Source organism: Pinus tabuliformis, chromosome 3_1, assembly GCF_031772625.1.
Source record: "Pinus tabuliformis cultivar Carrire ecotype Pingquan chromosome 3_1, CPIR1, whole genome shotgun sequence".
Taxonomy (NCBI): Eukaryota; Viridiplantae; Streptophyta; class Pinopsida; order Pinales; family Pinaceae; genus Pinus; species Pinus tabuliformis.
The window spans coordinates 672774060-672792106 of NC_142301.1; the positions used below are offsets into that span (position 1 = coordinate 672774060).

At 38.3% G+C, this 18047-nt stretch overlaps 1 pseudogene; it reads right to left on the minus strand.

The window, feature by feature from the left end:
• Positions 1-245: 245 nt before the first annotated feature.
• The window catches only part of LOC149188886 (putative aldo-keto reductase 4), a 119325-nt pseudogene continuing 101523 nt past the window's right edge, over positions 246-18047 (minus strand).

Sequence of the window (18047 nt, forward strand, 5' to 3'; positions counted from 1 at the left end):
CATACAACATATACAGAAAAATACTATATGACAACACCAAATAATAAGTCAGATACAAAGACATGGCATGTCTATATTGTTTTTGAGTAGAAAAAACAGAAAGGGGGAAAGTAATAAGTCCCCGTTTCAAATAAAATGACATAGCACCTCTATATTTCTAAAGAGGATAAAAAAGAGTCCTAGAAAATATATGCCCTCCCTATTTGACATATTCCACATGCTTCATTAGCATGTGTTAAAAGACATTATACTGCAGCTTTCCAAGTAGACAGAAGGGGTGTTTCTGAGTTCTTCCATGTGGAGTACATCTCACCATATCGATCTCCAAAGACACCCGCTGAGGACACCAAATCTTCTACTTCCTTCATCTCCGAGGGTGTGAGCTCAACAAAAAGAGCACCTATGTTTTCTTCTAAGTTTTTCACTTTGGTTGTCCCAGGTATTGGTGCAACATCATTTCCCTGATGTTGCACCCAAGCAAGTGCTAGTTGGGAGGGGGAGCACCCTTTCTTTGAAGCTATTTCACATATTCTCTCGAATATAACCTTATTCTTTTCAAGATTCTCTTTACTAAACCTGGGCATAAACTGCACCAAAAAAAAAAGGTATGTTAGAAATATGCCATAAAATCAAAGATATGTATTCAAGTTGATTCACACCTAGTTATCAGGAAATAGAAGAAATAAAATGAAAATATGAATTATGCCTTTTCAAACATTATCTCTATTTCATATAACATGAAAAAGAGTAGAAATATAGAAAGCTTGTGTGTAAATAAAATCAGGCATCTATCGAAGAACTAAAACTGTTCATAAAGCTAAAATGTACAAGTAAGAATAAATGGATCCATAATACCTTTCTGAAATCACTGTCATCTAAATTTTCAATTAACTTTGCTCCAGAAGACAGGAAACCCCGCCCTAGAGGGCTATATGGCACAATTCCAATACGAAGCTCCCTGCAATGAAATGTTTAATCTTCAGTTTGTAGTTATAATATTAGGTGAATGGCCACATGAAAAGTATGAACTCCAAAATATTATGTACCTGCAAGTTGGAATAATGTCTTCCTCTACATCCCTACTCCACAAGGACCACTCTAATTGAACTGCTGTTATAAGATGTAAAACATGAGCCTCAGAAAGTCCAATGTATTTTATTTTCCCTTCTTTAACTAATTTTTTTAGTTCTCCAGTCTGATATAAATACACAGACAAAGCATGTCAACAAACAACAGTTAAGCATATAAAAATAGAAATTAAAAAGGTATAACCAAGGAAGAAACACTTAAATGAAGAATCGATATACAAGTGGCCATTAAAATGATAAACTTGCTCCTCTCAAAATGAATGCAGCATCTAGATCCATTCATGGTTCATGTTTTCAATTTTGCAGTTTGCATAGGGGCAAACAGAATATAGTTGCCAACACCTTGACTAGAATACAACTTAAAAATGAACTTCCAAGATAATTAACAGTTTTCTGCATCAACCAAATGCCCAAATGCAAAATGAAAACTGATAGTTTTACCAGTTTTGAGCTCAACATTTACTAGAAGGAAATGTAGGAACGCCTTATACTTCTTGTAGCCAGGCGCACAAGTTTAATAAGGCATAAGATCTAAGAATTTAACTATTGAAATGGAAGGAGAAAATGAAACTCAGCAATCGTAACCACAAAAAAGAGCATCAACCTGTATATTTCATGTCTTCTCCTACCATTTCCCATCCCAATTCAAAAATGTGAGATCCCATCTATTGATTTTATCATACTTTTGTCAAAAGAAATCAAATGATTAGGCAGACAGGTCATTTCCCATCCCAAGTCAAAAATGTGAGATCCCATCTATTGATTTTATCATAGTTTTGTCAAATGAAATCAAATGATTAGGCAGACAGGTCAGAGGATAACATTATATTTTCTTGTAATCAAGAAACATTGCAAGTTAGCTTGCTTCACTCTTCTACAATAAAACCAGTATGTAGTATGTCTAGCTTAAAGATTAATAATATCAATATATTAAGATGTAATTATATCAATAGTTATGTAACACATTGTAGCCACCTAGCTGTAGCGATGCCATTCACAAACAGATTATGAAACGTATATATAACATAATCAAAATAATCGGCATAAGAGTCCTAAACAATAAAAACATAAAATATGTTTACCATTTATCTAATTAAATTCACAGATTGGCTATAGAATTCAGACATCCCACCTAGTCATAGAGCATGCTGCTCCTACTCTCTAAGCAATGGAACACCTTTGAGCTGGGGTCATGACTCCACCATATAACATGGCTTACACAAAACCAAGCATATAACTAGTACCAAATATGAGCAACGCCAAGGTACCAAACTCCAACAGTTCCACACCCCATCAACCCACACAACCCAAGGTAGTGCATCCCCTTCTCTGCACCCACAGTCTATCGAATTGAACCACTACCTTTCCAAGTCTTCCAAATTGGTCAGCTAGGGATGTTTAAAAGCCCTATGGATTCTAGAATTTTTTAATATCTTTATGGGACTCCAAGTACCCTCTAAGCCCATACATGAACATCTCTCTCTACACTTCTCTCTCTTAAGCTCTAGCCTTCCCCAATACAACCCAAGGAGAAGTGCGCTCGTACCCACACTCACTAGTACATGTGGCACTAAATGCGTTCACTAAGTCTTGCGAACCATTTTTCAAGGGGATCTACAGTTTGCAACACTTTGCAAATTGCAAAGGGATTTAGGATGATTGCATCGAGGAAGAATATCATAAAAATGTTAATGCTAACAACTAAGGAGTTGGAGAGGAGAACATGGCCTTGGTGGGTTAATCCAAAAAAGGAAAAGAAAGGGTTCTACTAAACAAGTCAAAAGTGAAATGTCAACATCACAACTAAGCAAGAAGAATGACTTGAGTAAAAATCAAGTGTTTCATTTGTCACAAGAATGGGTATTATGCATCATAATGTCTAGAGAAGATGTGAAAGTGTAAGTTATAACAAATAACAACATCAACACAAGTCGATGAGTTTGTAGCCAAATTTGAGAAGGACTTCTTATTGGTATCTTGTTCATCTACTAGCACCACCAATAGGAGTGCACAATATTTGGACAGTGGTTCATCATGCCACATGATAGCAACACAAGATCCTTTTAGTAGTTTGACAAAGAAAAACTCAAATCTACATGTGAAGATTGGAAATGATGCCAGGTATGCAATGAGGGGTGTTGGGACCATCATGTTCCAACTTGAGTTTGGAGGGTCATTAGATGCTAAGGAAATGCTATATGTTCTAGGGTTGAAAAAAATGGACATATACTCATATGTCAAGAGATAGCTAATCTTGACTTAGCATGAGTCATTGGGATTATAGAGGGTAGTCTCTATAGGTTGCAAGGGATGATAGTACATGTTTTGGTACATAGCAATGACAACTTGTGTGAGCTATGGCATAGGAGGATGGGACACTTGCACTACATGGCATTGCCAATTTTGATGGATATTGTCATTGGTCTCTCAGAGTTCAACATTGAACAACAAGGCATGTGTGAAGGGTGTGCAATTGGAAAGAATGCCAAGGTTGATTTCCTAAGTAACAAGAGTAGGTCCAAGGGGTTATTAGATCTTGTTCATTCACATGTATTTGGACCAATTTCAGTAGCATCAGTACAAAGGTCTCTCTAATATGTCACATTCATAGATGACTTTTCCATGAAAACCTAGATCTTCTTTATGAAAATGAAAGATGACATTTTTAGTCGATTCAGGGAATTCAAGGCCTAGTGATCTGTATTTGTATTATTAGTTTTGTTGTTTTAATAAAAATTACAAATTAATAAACATGTGCTTGCTTCTTGTTTTTGGTGTTGAGGTTTCCTTAGTTGTTAGTTCTTACAAACAAGTAAATTTCCTTAAGTTTAACAAGACATTCATGAAAAAAATAGCTTCATAAACTAATAATGAATAGAAAACATGTACAATATAGCAAACCATCAAAGAGACACATTAACACAGTGTTTTGATGAAGGAGTTCACCCCTCCTGGGCTACATCTCCTTGGTCTAGCTTCTATGGCTTAAGCCTCTGTATTATCTCAATGTGGAAAAAAAAAATTGTTTACAAAGATCTATGGCTCCTAATACCTACACCAATGTGTTCAGAAGGTCCAAATTAGCTAAGAACACTTCTTTCTGATCTCAATTTGGTCAAAAATTGAGTAAGTTATGCCTCATTTAATTTTTCCTAGGAAACCTCTGCTAAATCTGAAGAGACTCCAGTTAAGTCCGCTAAAACTGGCAGTTTCTACCTAATTTGGCGCGCCGCCAAATCTGTTGCCTACTTAATCTGAATATTAAGCATGATTAATTAATATTTAAATGGATTTAACTTAAGTTAAGCAGGATTACTGCTAAGCTCTCCGTTGGCTCTTGGTTTCGGGTTTGTGGTCACATGGAGAGGGGTTGGCCCCGCGGGGTTGGCCCCCTCCTCTCCACCATCGGTCAACAGGTATGGTTTAACAAAACTGCGTGCGCCCTCCTTTTCGGTGCACTCTCCATAGCTTGGTGGTAGGCCATGAAAATAGGAGGGGAAGTCGACGGGTTCAAACCCGCCTTCCCTCATCACATATTTTAATACATAATATATGCCACCTGAAACATTGGTCTATGTGCCATTTGAAATATAACATGTGCCTTCGGACTTTGGTTAATGCAAATGTGGATTTAAATTTTAGTATTTAATATTTAAATATATGTAACATTTTATATATAATATATAGTTAAAAAAAACTATATAATATAAATAATACTATATATATAGTATATAATAATTTACATAAAATAAATTTGAATTCCACTTGGAGCCAACTAGGCAATTTCCCTTTCACACAACCACACTAGCGAATCCGGAGGTGACACTTGTCATAGCCCCATTGGGTGAAAATTGAAGAATATTCCCCTTTCTGACTGGACTGCCATGTCATCATTCTGTCCCATTATGCAATTTTTTTAGTTGTTTAAGAAAATGAACAACAAGTACAGTGATGTGTGGTTTGATGGTAAGTCTACTTGGACAAAGCTTAGGAGACCGCGGTTCAAATCTCATTGAGTACACTGACTTGCTGTGGTGGCGGCTCGAGAAGAAAATTCCCCACCCCCACCTTCGTGGTGCGAGAGTCTCACTTTGCTAAACCATAGGATCTTAGTATATCGAATTGCAGGTAGTTGGATGTACTCTTGGTGTTATAGTGGCAGCTACGAGGATTGATCCTGGGTATCCCATAGATTAGGACTGGCAATTATTGATTCACCATGTGGTTAAAAAAAAATGAACAACGGGCTTTTTCTCCTTCATCCAGACTTCGTTTTCGATGAAACAAATTGTGTTGCGATCGTCTTGACGAGACAGACGCAGCCATACAGTTTTTGAGCCAATCTGAGAACTTTGAATTTTGAGCTAAATACTGAGCACCTGATCATTCCTTCCCACTAGAAGCCTTTTGGACCCCAAAATATACTATCAATTGTTCAACAAGTGAGGGTACAGCTCCCTCACCTTTTCGGTTTGCAACCATTTGGCTTGAGAAGGCTTTTGTCCCTTGAGTCCCACTCTAAGGTATTTGACATCCCCTCTCTTTGAAGTTCTGGTTCTTTTGTCAAGTATGAGATCTTGCTAAAGCTCATCTAGATATTATGGGGAGAAATCATCTATTGATGGCAATTGAACATTCTCTCTTTGATCATCAATCAAAGGAGGCTCAAACAATCTCAAATTCTCAACATTAACAACATAGTATATTTGCATGTAAGGAGGCAAATAAAGCTTGAATGCATTATTACCAATAATTTCCAGAATTTTAAAAGGACCATAACAGATTGGTTTCGGCTTTTTCACTTGCCCTTGAAGTCTCCCTTTGCTAATATATAAGAAAACTTCGTCGCCAACTTGAAATTTGTGATCAATATGGTGTTTTTCATGCCTTGCCTTGTAGCTACTTTGACTTTTCTTAAGCTCTTCTTGCATTGTATGATGTATCAACTGAATTTGCTCTATGAACTTCCTTGCCTTATTGATGTCACTGTGACCTTCGATAGCAACATATTTCTCAAAGATGAAGTCTAATGGCGATCTAGGAAAATATCCATAACATGCCTCAAATGGTGATGTGTTTGTGGAAGAATTATTTGCCTTGTTGTATGCATGTTGTATGTAATGCAACTTTTCAGCCCACAACTTGGGATGTTTGTTGCAATATCCTCTAAGAAGATGAATAACTATTCTATTGACCACTTCGGTTTGTCCATCTATTTGTGGGTGAAATGTTGTACTCTTCTTCAACTTTGTGTCCATCATGTCTCACAAATCTGACCAAAAGTTTCCTACAAATCAAGAATCTTGATCACTTACAATGGAAGTAGGAAGACCAAAATGAAAGATGAGTTGTTTGTTCATATGTAATTTTCTTTTTACATGGTGTTAGTATGCACATCTTGCTGAACCTGTCTACAACTACATACAAGTAATCATGACCTTTCCTTGAAAATGGAAGACCTCCTACAAAATCCATTGAGATGCTCTCTCATGGACGTGAAGGTACTGGAAGTGGAGTGTATAAACCAAGTTTCCTATTACTAGGCTTACTTGTAGCACATAAAGAACATCCTCTTATGAAACGAGAAACATTATCCAACATGTGTGGCCAATAACAATACCTTTGAATATTCGCTACTATCTTGCCTACACCAAAGTGTCCAGCGATCAATGAAGTGTGCGCCTCTCTTATGATACTATTTCTTTCTCCCTATGGAATACACAACTTTCCCAAGTGATACAACAAATTGTTATGAACATGATGATCCAACTATTCTATTTGGTTTCCCTGACTCAATGTTATGCTCTTGACCTACGAGAAATTCCAAAATATCAAATATGCGAAGAAACACAACCCAGAACACAGAATAAAATGAGAAAAACAGAAAGTATTTTATTATTTACAGATGAAAGCAATGTTCACTTGCCTCTTCAAGGGGGCAACCTCCAGCAGAGCAGAGCTCGATTACAAAATAAGACTCCATATTTCTCAATGGGGATTCTCTAGCCTCTATATAGGATTCATACATACAGTACCATGGGTCATTACCATGGTTCTCTCAATACCATCTATTTAATACCATGGCCCATTTGCAACTAACTGTGTTCCCTTTCTTAAATGCGAGTCAACCACTTACAATTATTAATACGGGCTTTATTGACTCTTTAAATAAATATATCTATGACTCGACCCTATTACATAAATAAAGGGGTTAGAGTTGGACCCTAACATGCCATCCCCCATCAAAAGCAACCTTGTCCTCAAGGCTGAAGCTGCGGAAACTGCTGAAGATTAGTGGCTGGTTCCCAGGTCGCATATTCTAGGGAGGTGTATTTCCACTTGAGGAGGACTTCCTTGATCATGCAGCCGCACAGATGTCGTTCTCGTGTATTGAGGACCTATTCAGGTTGGAGCCAGAGTGAACCTTCTTCATCTAATTTAGGTAGACTAGTTTGAATTCTACAATTGTTCCCCACCACTTTCTTAAGGCATGTTACATGGAAGACTGGATAGATTTTTGAAGTTGGTGGCAAGGCCAGCTTGTAGGCTACTGCTCCAATGCACTGAAGCATTTGATAAGGTCCATAGAATTTTGGAGCTAATTTTTGGTAGCCCTTTTCTTTGAGCGATGTTTTCTTATATGGTTGTAGCCACAGGAATACCTGATCCCCTTCTTGAAATGTGCACTCTCAACGATGTTGGTCTGCCTGTTTCTTCATTCGATTCTGAGCTTGATGGTGATTATCTTTGAGACGAGCTAGCATGCCTGCACGATTCTATAGGAGTTGATCAAATACTTGTACCTTAGAGCATCCAGGGATATAATAAATAGGTGAAGGTGGGAGTTGGCCATACACTGCTTCATATGGAGTCATCTTGGTGGCTTCATGATAGTTAGTATTATACCACCATTCAGCTAAAGGTAGCCATTGTACCCATTGATGTTGCTTTTTTGAAGTGAAGCACCTTAGGTATGTCTCCAAACATTTGTTGACTACTTTAGTTTGACCATCAGTTTGGGGATGATATGAAGTACTTAGTTAGAGTTGGGTGCCTTGTAGCTTGAAAAGTTCTTGCCAAAAGTTACTAGTGAAAGTCGGGTCATGATCAGACACAATGGAAGTGGGCATGCCATGCAGTTTGAAGATCTGGTCCATGAAATCTTGAGCCACCAAAGTGGGGGTAAATGGGTGGGGTAAAGCACAAAAATGAGCATATTTATAAAGTTTGTCCACAACCACCATGATGACTAATTTGTTGCCTAAATTCGAGAAACCAGTAATGAAATCCATAGAAACATTCATCCAGACAGAGGCAGGGATTGGCAATGGTTGTAAGGTTCCTGGTAACTTGACTATTTCTCCTTTATGGTGTTGACGCACATCACATTCAGCTACAAAAGTAAGAATGTCATTTTTCATGCCTCTTGAAATGAAAGAACGATGAGTGTGAGCATAAGTCTTCTGAAATCTTGCATGGCCTACAGTGGGAGATGAGTGAAACTCTTCCAAAATGTGTGCTTTGAGGGCGATGTCAGTGATATAAATACTTTATCCTTGTAGTGAAGAATCTCATCCTTCCAAGAGTAGCCAATTGAGGAATTAGGATCTGATCTCAAGTTATTAATGAGTTGGGAGAGAGAGGGGTGTGAAAACCATTCCTTGCGGGCTTCTTCAGTCCAATCTGGTACGGGAAGAAAGATTGATAGCAGGGTGCTTTCATCCTCAAATTGGCGTGATAAAGAATCTGCCACTACATTGTCACGCCCTTTTTTGTAAATTATCTCATAATCATATCCCAACATTTTGGCCAGCCATTTATTTTTCTGGGGTGAGGATATACGTTTCTCCAGAAAATATTTGAGGCTTTGATGGTCTGTGTGGATTTGGAAACACCGCCCCAATAAGTATGGTCGCCAGGTATCTATTGCATGTAAGATAGCCATCATCTCCTTCCCATAGGTAGATTGTCCCAGATGTTTCCCACTCAGTTGTTGGCTAGTGAAAGCCAAGGGTCAACCTTCCTGCATTAAAACAACACCAATACCAGTACCCAAGGCATCACATTCAATCAAAAAATATTTGGTGAAGTCGGGTAGTGCCAATACAAGAGTGGAACACATGGCCTATTTGAGAGCCATAAATGCCTGTTGTGCTGCCTCAATCTAGAGCAATGATTTTTTCTTGAGAAGGTTAGTGAGGGTCTACCAATGCGACCATAATTGTGGACAAATTTTTGATAGTAGCCGGTGAGACCCAAGAATCCCCTCAAACTCTTCAAGTTTTTTGGTTGGGACCAATCTTGGATTGCCTGTATCTTTTTGGGATCCACAAGGACACCTTCACGACCCACAACGTGTCCCAAATACTTGACTTCTTCCATTCCAAAAGAGCACTTAGACCATTTGACAAATAATTTGTGATTCCAGAGTAATTGCAAGAGCAGTTCTACATGTTGAAGATGTTTTTCCCAGGTTAGGCTATAGATGAGAATGTCAACAAAGAAAACAAGGACAATTTTTCAGAGATATGGTTTCCGCAAGTGATTCATGAGGCTTTGAAAAGTGGATGGGGCATTACAGATACCAAATGACATGACCTAGAATTCATAGTGGCCTTCATGAGTTTGGAAAGCAGTCTTGGGAATGTCTACTTCTTTCATGCGTATTTGGTGATAGCCAGAGCAAAGATCTAGCTTAGTAAAGAATTAAGCACCATGTAGTTCATCAAGTAGATCATCAACAACCGGGATAGGGAATTTGTCTTTGATAGTGAGCTTGTTGAGGGCACGAAAGTCTGGACACATGTGCCATTCCCCATCTTTCTTGAGCACCATGACCACTGGTGATGAATAAGGACTGATGCTAGGATGAATAATAACAGCTTCAAGGAGTTCCTTGATGATTTTTTCAATTTCATTCTTTCAGGTGAAAGGATATCGATATGGGCGCACATTTAGCTGTTGTGCCCCTAGGACCAAAGTGATGATATGATCATGTTCCCCTCTAGAGGGTGGAATCTCTTTAGGTTTTTCAAATACCTACTAGTGCTGGTTTAAGACCTATTGCATATCAGGATGAATATGAAGAGTAGTGGGCTCTATGGCCTGGATGGCATTAAACTGGGCAATAACTCCATGATGGTCCTTTTTCAACAACTTTTCCATTCGATGCAAGCTAATGATAGAGGGAGCACTAGCCTGGAGTCCATGGAGGGTATGCATGTGGTCATTCTACTTAAAGCTCATATATAACTCTTGTAAATCCATTGTGATTGGGCCTAGTGTGTGAAGCCATTCAGCACCCAAGACAATGTCACAACCACCCATGTTAATCGCAAACATGTGGGTCTTTAGGTGGTAGTCTCCCATATGAAGTTTGATATTTTTGCAGCGGCCTTCACATTTCATTGTCCCCCCATCAACAATCTGGACCTGGAAATTATAGATTGCCTAACAAAACAATGAACAACTTCGATGACTCGCTGATGGATAAAGTTATAAGCATTTCCACTATCAATTAATACTACTACAGGGTGATGTTTAATAAAGCCTCTGATTTTGAGAGTTTGGGGCGTAGAAATGCCTACGAAAGCATGTAGCGAGATAACTGGTTCCTCTGGCATAGCTGGGAGCTCATTGTCCTGCTAGGTTTCCTCAAATTCGTCCTCTGGTCCCTTTGAAAGAATTTGGGTTCCTTGCATTTATGCCGCGGGGAGTATTTGTCATCACAGTAGTAGCACAATCCTTGTCTTCTTCTTTTAGCCATTTCTGTTGGAGACACCTTTTTAACCTTAAGTATTTGGGTAGGGCCCTGAGCCTGGGTGGGGCGTCCCTTGGCTATGAAATTTGGATGAGGAGACTGGGCAGCTAAAGCATATTCCACTTCGATAGCCTTTGTGCAAGCATCTATCCATGTAGGTGGGTGGTGCATCTGAACATGTGCTTGGATGGCTTCTTTGAGACCACTTAGAAAACATTCCAAGTAGAATTCATCTCCTATACCTTCTGTGCGGATGGCCAATGTATCAAAGGCTGCAATGTATTCTTTTACTGTTTTAAATTCTCTGTCAAAGCGGTCACAAAGAGATTTTGAGAACACCTGCCAAGTTATGTTCCCGAGATAGCATTTCCAATGCCACTGCCACCATTGCCATCTCTCTTGGTCCAAGTAAAGGGCTCCCACACGTAGTTTAGTTTGATCATCTCGGATATCATTCAAAATGAAATATTGTTCCATTTGTGCTACCCATACTACCGGATTAGAGCCATCAAATTTATACATGTCTAGCTTGGGTGGCCGAGGGTGGGCATGTTGGTGATTTCCTTGGAAGTGAATATGATAGGTAGATTCTCCTTCAAGGTCTTCATTAATACCATGTGCCTCCAGATGCAACCCCGATGTGCTCATATTGAATTGTGCCATGAATTTTTGCAGTTGGTCCACTAGGCGCTGGAAAGAATCCAACATTTTTTCAAGGCGCTTGATCTTCTCGTTGGCCATGACTTGAGCTCTGGTTTCTACCATACACAGATCTTGGTCACTTGTCATCACTTTGAAAAAATTTGGGACCACCTAAAAATTGAAGCTGACAAGTGAATGCCACCACTATGATCAGCTCGTTGTCCTAAATCTTATGGACTAAGTCTCTTGTAAGCATCCTGGGAAGGCCTCAGACTCCTCTTTTTTTTTTACTCCGAACGGAGTTTTACTCCCCGCTGATCAATACTACAGTGGCCAAATTCCAGAAAACTTGATCCTGCCGAATGTCCTGTGAAAATTAGGCCCAGACTATAGGAGCCACAAGCCTCACTGTGCAAATGGTCAGATCTACCTGCAAAACCCCAATGGCGGAATGTGAGTTGGACTACGGCGGCGACAGAACCCCAACTGCTAGATTTTAATGGTATTGTGGTGGTAGAACCTTAACTCGTGGATCTGATTGTTGCGGCGGCGACAGAACCCCATCTACTAGATCTGAATCGTACTGCGGTGGTAGAACCCCAACTTGTGGATCTAGTCTGGAAAATAAGATAATGGGAGATCTTCAAAGAGTCGAGGGAACTATGGTCTCAAAAGGAGTGTCAGGTTCTACAGATCGCAATATACATAAGGGTCCAATAATAGTACTCGGCCCAATCTTTGAGGACACTAACTAAGGAGGATCAACCGTACCCTTAGCCGTACTACCCGACTACCCTATCGTACGCGCGAGTAATATCCCCCAGTGCTGTTCTCAGTGTACTGTAGCAGCAAGACGGTTGGTGGCTTATCAAAGGCAAGGTTTTAGGTGAGCCTAGGGGGATTTTGATATACCCAGAGGGTACGTGGAAGGCAATCCATGCGTAGTTCTTTCTAATGTGCTACTACTCGCAAGGGTACCCACAAGGGTTATTAGGGAGTCCAACAAGTGTGACCGCCTCTTGTATTTCTTGCGTGCATACCTCCCCAAATCTGCAAGTTTATGCGTTCAATGACAGATCCCGTGCTTTAAAGACGTTGGAACACGTCTCTAGCCTAAAAAAAAAAATCTGCCAAAAATGGAGGTACCACCTGCCCTGGAAAGTGCTCTGATACCACTTGTTATGCTCTTGACCTACGAGAAATTCCAAAATGTAAAATATGCGAAGAAAAACAACTGAGAACACAGAATAAAATGAGAAAAACGACAACTATTTTATTATTTAGAGATGAAAGCAATGTTCACTTGCCTCTTCGAGGGGGCAACCTCCAGTAGAGCAAAGCTTGATTACAAAATAAGACTCCATATTTCTCAATGGGGAGACTCTAGCCTCTATATAGGATTCATACATACAATACCATGGTCATTACCATGGTTCTCTCAGTACCATCTATCTAATACCATAGCCCTTTTGCAACTAACTATGGTCCCTTTCTTAAATGTAGGTCAACCACTTACAATTATTAATATGGGATTTATTGACTCTTTAACTAACTATAACTATGACTTGACCCTATTACATAAATAAAGGGGTTAGGGTTGGACCCTAACACTCAAGCTTACATATACTTCCTTAAAGTCACTATCATTTGCATATTGTTCTACGTAACTTTCATGCAAAACAAAATTATGCTTGAGTATAACAAATGAATTTACAATAGGCCTTGAAAGCATATCAACTACCTTATTGTAGATTCCCTTTTTATACCTGATAACCAAATGAAATTGTTGTAGACAACCCATCCATCTGAAATGGCGTGACTGCTGCAACTTTGACTGTGACTGTAAATACTGCAATGGTTGATGGTCGGTATGGATGATGGTCTCCTTCCCCATAAAATAGTGCTTCCATTTCTTAACACTTTGTACCAATGCATAAAGTTCTTTTTCATATGTGGGATAGTTAGTTACAGCTCCATTAAATTTTAGAATGAAATGAAATGGTCTTACCATGCTGCAATAGAATTGCTCCCATCCATTTGTCTGAATCTCGAATGATTGTCTAAGATCTGTAAGTGCTAATACCGATGTTGAACTTATCTTTTTCTTCAAATCATCAAATGCTTTCTGTTGTACATCTCCCCAATGGAAGACTTTCTTGACACTTTTCAATGCATGTAATGGAGCTGCAATAGAAGAAAAATTAGCAATAAACTTTCTCCAATATTGTGTTGCCCCCAAAAAGCTTCTTACCTCTGTAACTGTATTGGGCTTGGGCCAATTTAGAATGACCTCAACCTTAGAGGGATCTATCTTCAATTCACCTCCTCCAACAATGTGTCCCAAATACACCAAAGACGTCTTACCAAATTCACACTTTGACATCTTTAAAAACAACTGTTCTTTTCTCAAGACATCAAGTACTTTGTTTACATGCATGCCATGTTCATCTCTTGACTTGCTGAATATGAGGATATCATCTAAGTAGACAATGAAAAAATCATCTAGAAATTTTCTCAATACATCATTCATTACTCTCATCAAAGTAGTTGAAGCATTTGTAAGACCGAAAGGCATAACAAGCCACTCAAACAATCCTTGTTCAGTTTTAAATGCAGTTTTCCAAATGTCTTCTTCAACTATCCTAACTTGATGATAACCACTTCATAAATCTAACTTAGTGAAATACTTTGCATACCTCAACTGATCAAGCAAACCATTAGTTCTTGTAAGTGTATAATGATTCTTTACCGTGATTTTATTCAGTGCACGGAAATCCACACACATGCTCCAAGTACCATCCTTATTTGGCACCAAGACAATGGGCGAACCACATCGCGAAGTAGATGGTGTATGATACCTTTTCTGATCAATTCTTGGATTTGTTTTTTGATTTCCAAACTCTCCATAATAGACATGTGATACATGCCAATGTTCGGAAGTGGAACATCCTGTTGCAACTAAATCTCATTCTGAATTCCCCTCTTGGGAGGTAACCCCTTTGGTTCTTGAAACATCTCGCCATGCTTGCTTACCACATCAAAAAATTCAAATTTCAATTTATCATCACAACCTTCAAAATATTCATAATAAATATCATTCTTTTTCTTGATCATGAGAAGCACAAAATTTTTACTTGCATTTACTAGTCTCTTCATTTGCCCTGCATTAACCAAAGAAATTTCCATGTTTTTTCTATGGGCTCTCACTATGTACTCCACCCCATTCTTGAGCAATATGTATTTGTTGTCATGGCGATAAAATACTGCTTTTCTATCATACAAATAAGGACTACCCAAAATGATTCTTGAGATGTCAAGTGGAACTACATCTAACTCAACTTCATCAATGAACTTTTCAGTAATGGAAAACTTGAATAAACACTTCCTTGTAACCTGTAAGTTTGCATTGTTTACTATCCAACCCAATGGATATGGCTTGTGATGAGGTACAGTTTCAAGGTTTAGTTTTTTAACCAAGTCTTCTGAAATCAAGTTTGATTGTGACCCACTATCAAATAATGCATCAATCTTTTTATGATTTGAAATCACTCTAACATGAAACAACTCTATTCTTGACTCTTCATTTGGAGTGTTGTTTTGACTATGTGATGAACTAGTGCTTGCAAAAGTTTCTTTTCCTTTTGTAACCATGGCTGAAATCTTGGTCTCATCACCAGAATCTGAACCAAGGTCATGGTGTGTGGTAGCTGTCATCTTTTGTTTTCCCTTATTGTTTTGTTTCTTAGGCCTTAATTCAGGATGTAGTTTCCAACAGTGGGCTTCATCATGCCCCTCTTTGGAACAATGTTTGCATGTGATTTTATCCCCTTCTTTCTTCACACTTGCATTCTTCTTTCCCTTCCATTTTCCACCCTTTTCCTTATCCTTACCCTTGAATGGCTTCCTCTTACTACCCTCTTCTTGAATGTTCTTTCCTCTAGATTCAAGGCGCGTGGCTTGCACCATACCTCATCTAAATTTTTTGGGTTAAACATAAGGATAGTATGTTTCAAATAGGAATGTAAACCCCCAATATATTTTAGCAATGTATCTTGGGAATTCAAATTCACTCCTAATAACAAAGCCCTTTTTCTAAACTCCTGTGTATAATCTTGGATTGTTTGACCTTTAAGCTGCCTAAAATTATGCCAACTCATAATGGCTTTCTGCATATAGGCTAAAGGATAAAACTGCCTTTGAATTGCAGAAAAAATTCAACCCAAGTGATGGATATCTTACCATGGATTCTCATTTCCTCTTGAGTCTTTGCTTCCCACCAAACTAGTGCAACTCCTTCTAGCCTCAGTGAAACCAACTGGATCTTTATTTCGTCTTCTTGAAGGTTCTGAATTCTATAGTATACCTCCAATTGTTGAATCCAACTGTCTAAATTTTCAGCATTCACTTCTCCATTGTACATGGGAAGTTCAAATTTTATGTCCAATTTCAGTAATGGGGTTTTTCCTTTTGGGGTTTTGGAATGAGTAAGGGAAATGGTGATAGTAGAAGATGATGCTATGTGAGATGGTGAAGATGATGAGGGTGGTGGAGATGGAGGTGGCTTTCCACTATTCCCTTTTGAATCCTTCTTCTCATCTTTTTTGTCCTATGAGCTTCGTTCTCCATGTGGAGGTTTAGTACTCTCTCCAACCATTCTGGTGTTCCTCTCTTCATATAAGACTTTAACCATCGTAGTCAAAGTATAGAAAGATTTCTTGAATTCTTCCTCTTCTAAAGAGAGACCTTCAGGCTCTCTTTCTCCAGACATAATGGCTATGGATTCGGGCTCAAAAATTTGTACTGATTGTGCCTCTTCAATCTCAATTGAAGGCAAAACTTGAGGAGCTTCAAGTGAAATTGGAATTGGAACTTTGGGTGGTGGAGATTGTGGCCTTGTGGCTCTCCTTCTTCTAGGCATTACCTCAGGAGTTGCAACCAATTGCTTCCCTTCTCCTTTCTACAACTTTAACCTTGTAAGCATCACAATTTTTCAACCATTAAAACCCTAATTGCACAAACTCAAGCAAGAAAGAAATTCAACCTTGAGCTCTGATACCAACTCGATCTGTATTTGTATGATTAGTTTTGTAGTGCTAATAACAATTACAGATTAATAAACATGTGCTTGCTTCTTTCTTTTGGTGCTAAGGTTTCCTTAGTTCTTGTGCTTACAAACAGGTAAATTTCCTTAAGTTTAACAAGACATTCATGAGCAAAATAGCTCCAGAAACTAATAATGAATAGCAAACATGTACAGGACAACAAACCATGAAAGAGACACATTAATATTCAATGGCCACATGAAAAGTATGAACTCCAAAATATTATGTACCTGCAAGTTGGAATAATGTCTTCCTCTACATCCCTACTCCACAAGGACCACTCTAATTGAACTGCTGTTATAGGATGTACAGCATGAGCCCTTCGAATTGTTGATGCCGAAGCCTCAGAAAGTCCAATGTATTTTATTTTCCCTTCTTCAACTAATTTTTTCAGTTCTCCAATCTGATATAGATACACAAACAAAGCATGTCAACAAACAATAGTTAAGCATATAAAAATAGAAATTAAAAAGGTATAACCAAGGAAGAAACACTTAAATGAAGAATTGATATGCAAGTGGCCATTAAAATGATAAACTTTCTCCTCTCAAAATGAATACAACATCCAGATCTGTTCATGGTTCATGTTTTCAATTTTGCAGTTTGCATAGGGGCAAATAGAATATAGTTGCCAACACCTTGCCTAGAATACAACTTAAAAATGAACTTCCAAGATAATTAACAGTTTTCTGCATCAACCAAATGCCCAAATGTAAAATGAAAACTGATAGTTTTACCAGTTTTGAGCTCAACATTTACTAGAAGGAAATGTAGGAACGCCTTATACTTCCTGTAGCTAAGCGCACAAGTTTAATAAGGCATAAGATCTAAGCATTTAACTATTGAAATGGAAGGAGAAAAGGAAACTCAGCAATCATAACCACAAAAAAAAAGCAATAACCTATATATTTCATGTATTCTCCTACCATTTCCCATCCCAAGTCGAAGATGTGAGATCCCATCTATTGATTTTATCATTGTTTTGTCAAATGAAATCAAATGATTAGGCAGACAGGTTAGAGGATAACATTATATTTTCTTGTAATCAAGAAACATAGCAAGTTAGCTTGCTTCATTCTTCAACAATAAAACTAGTGTGTAGTATGTCCAACTTAAAGATTAATAATATCAATATATTAAGATGTAATGATATCAATAGTTACGTAACACCTTGTAGCCACCTAGCTGCAGCGATGCCATTCACAAACATATTATGACATGTTTATATAACATAATCACAATAATCGGCATAAGAGTCATAAACAATAAACAACATAAAATATGTTTACCATTTATCTAATTAAATCCACATATTGGCTATAGAATTCAAACATCCCACCTAGTCATAGAGCATGCTGCTCCAACTCTCTCAGCAATGGAACACCTCTCAGCTGGGGTCATGACTTCACCATATAAATGGCTTACACAAAACCATGTATATAACTAGTACCAAAT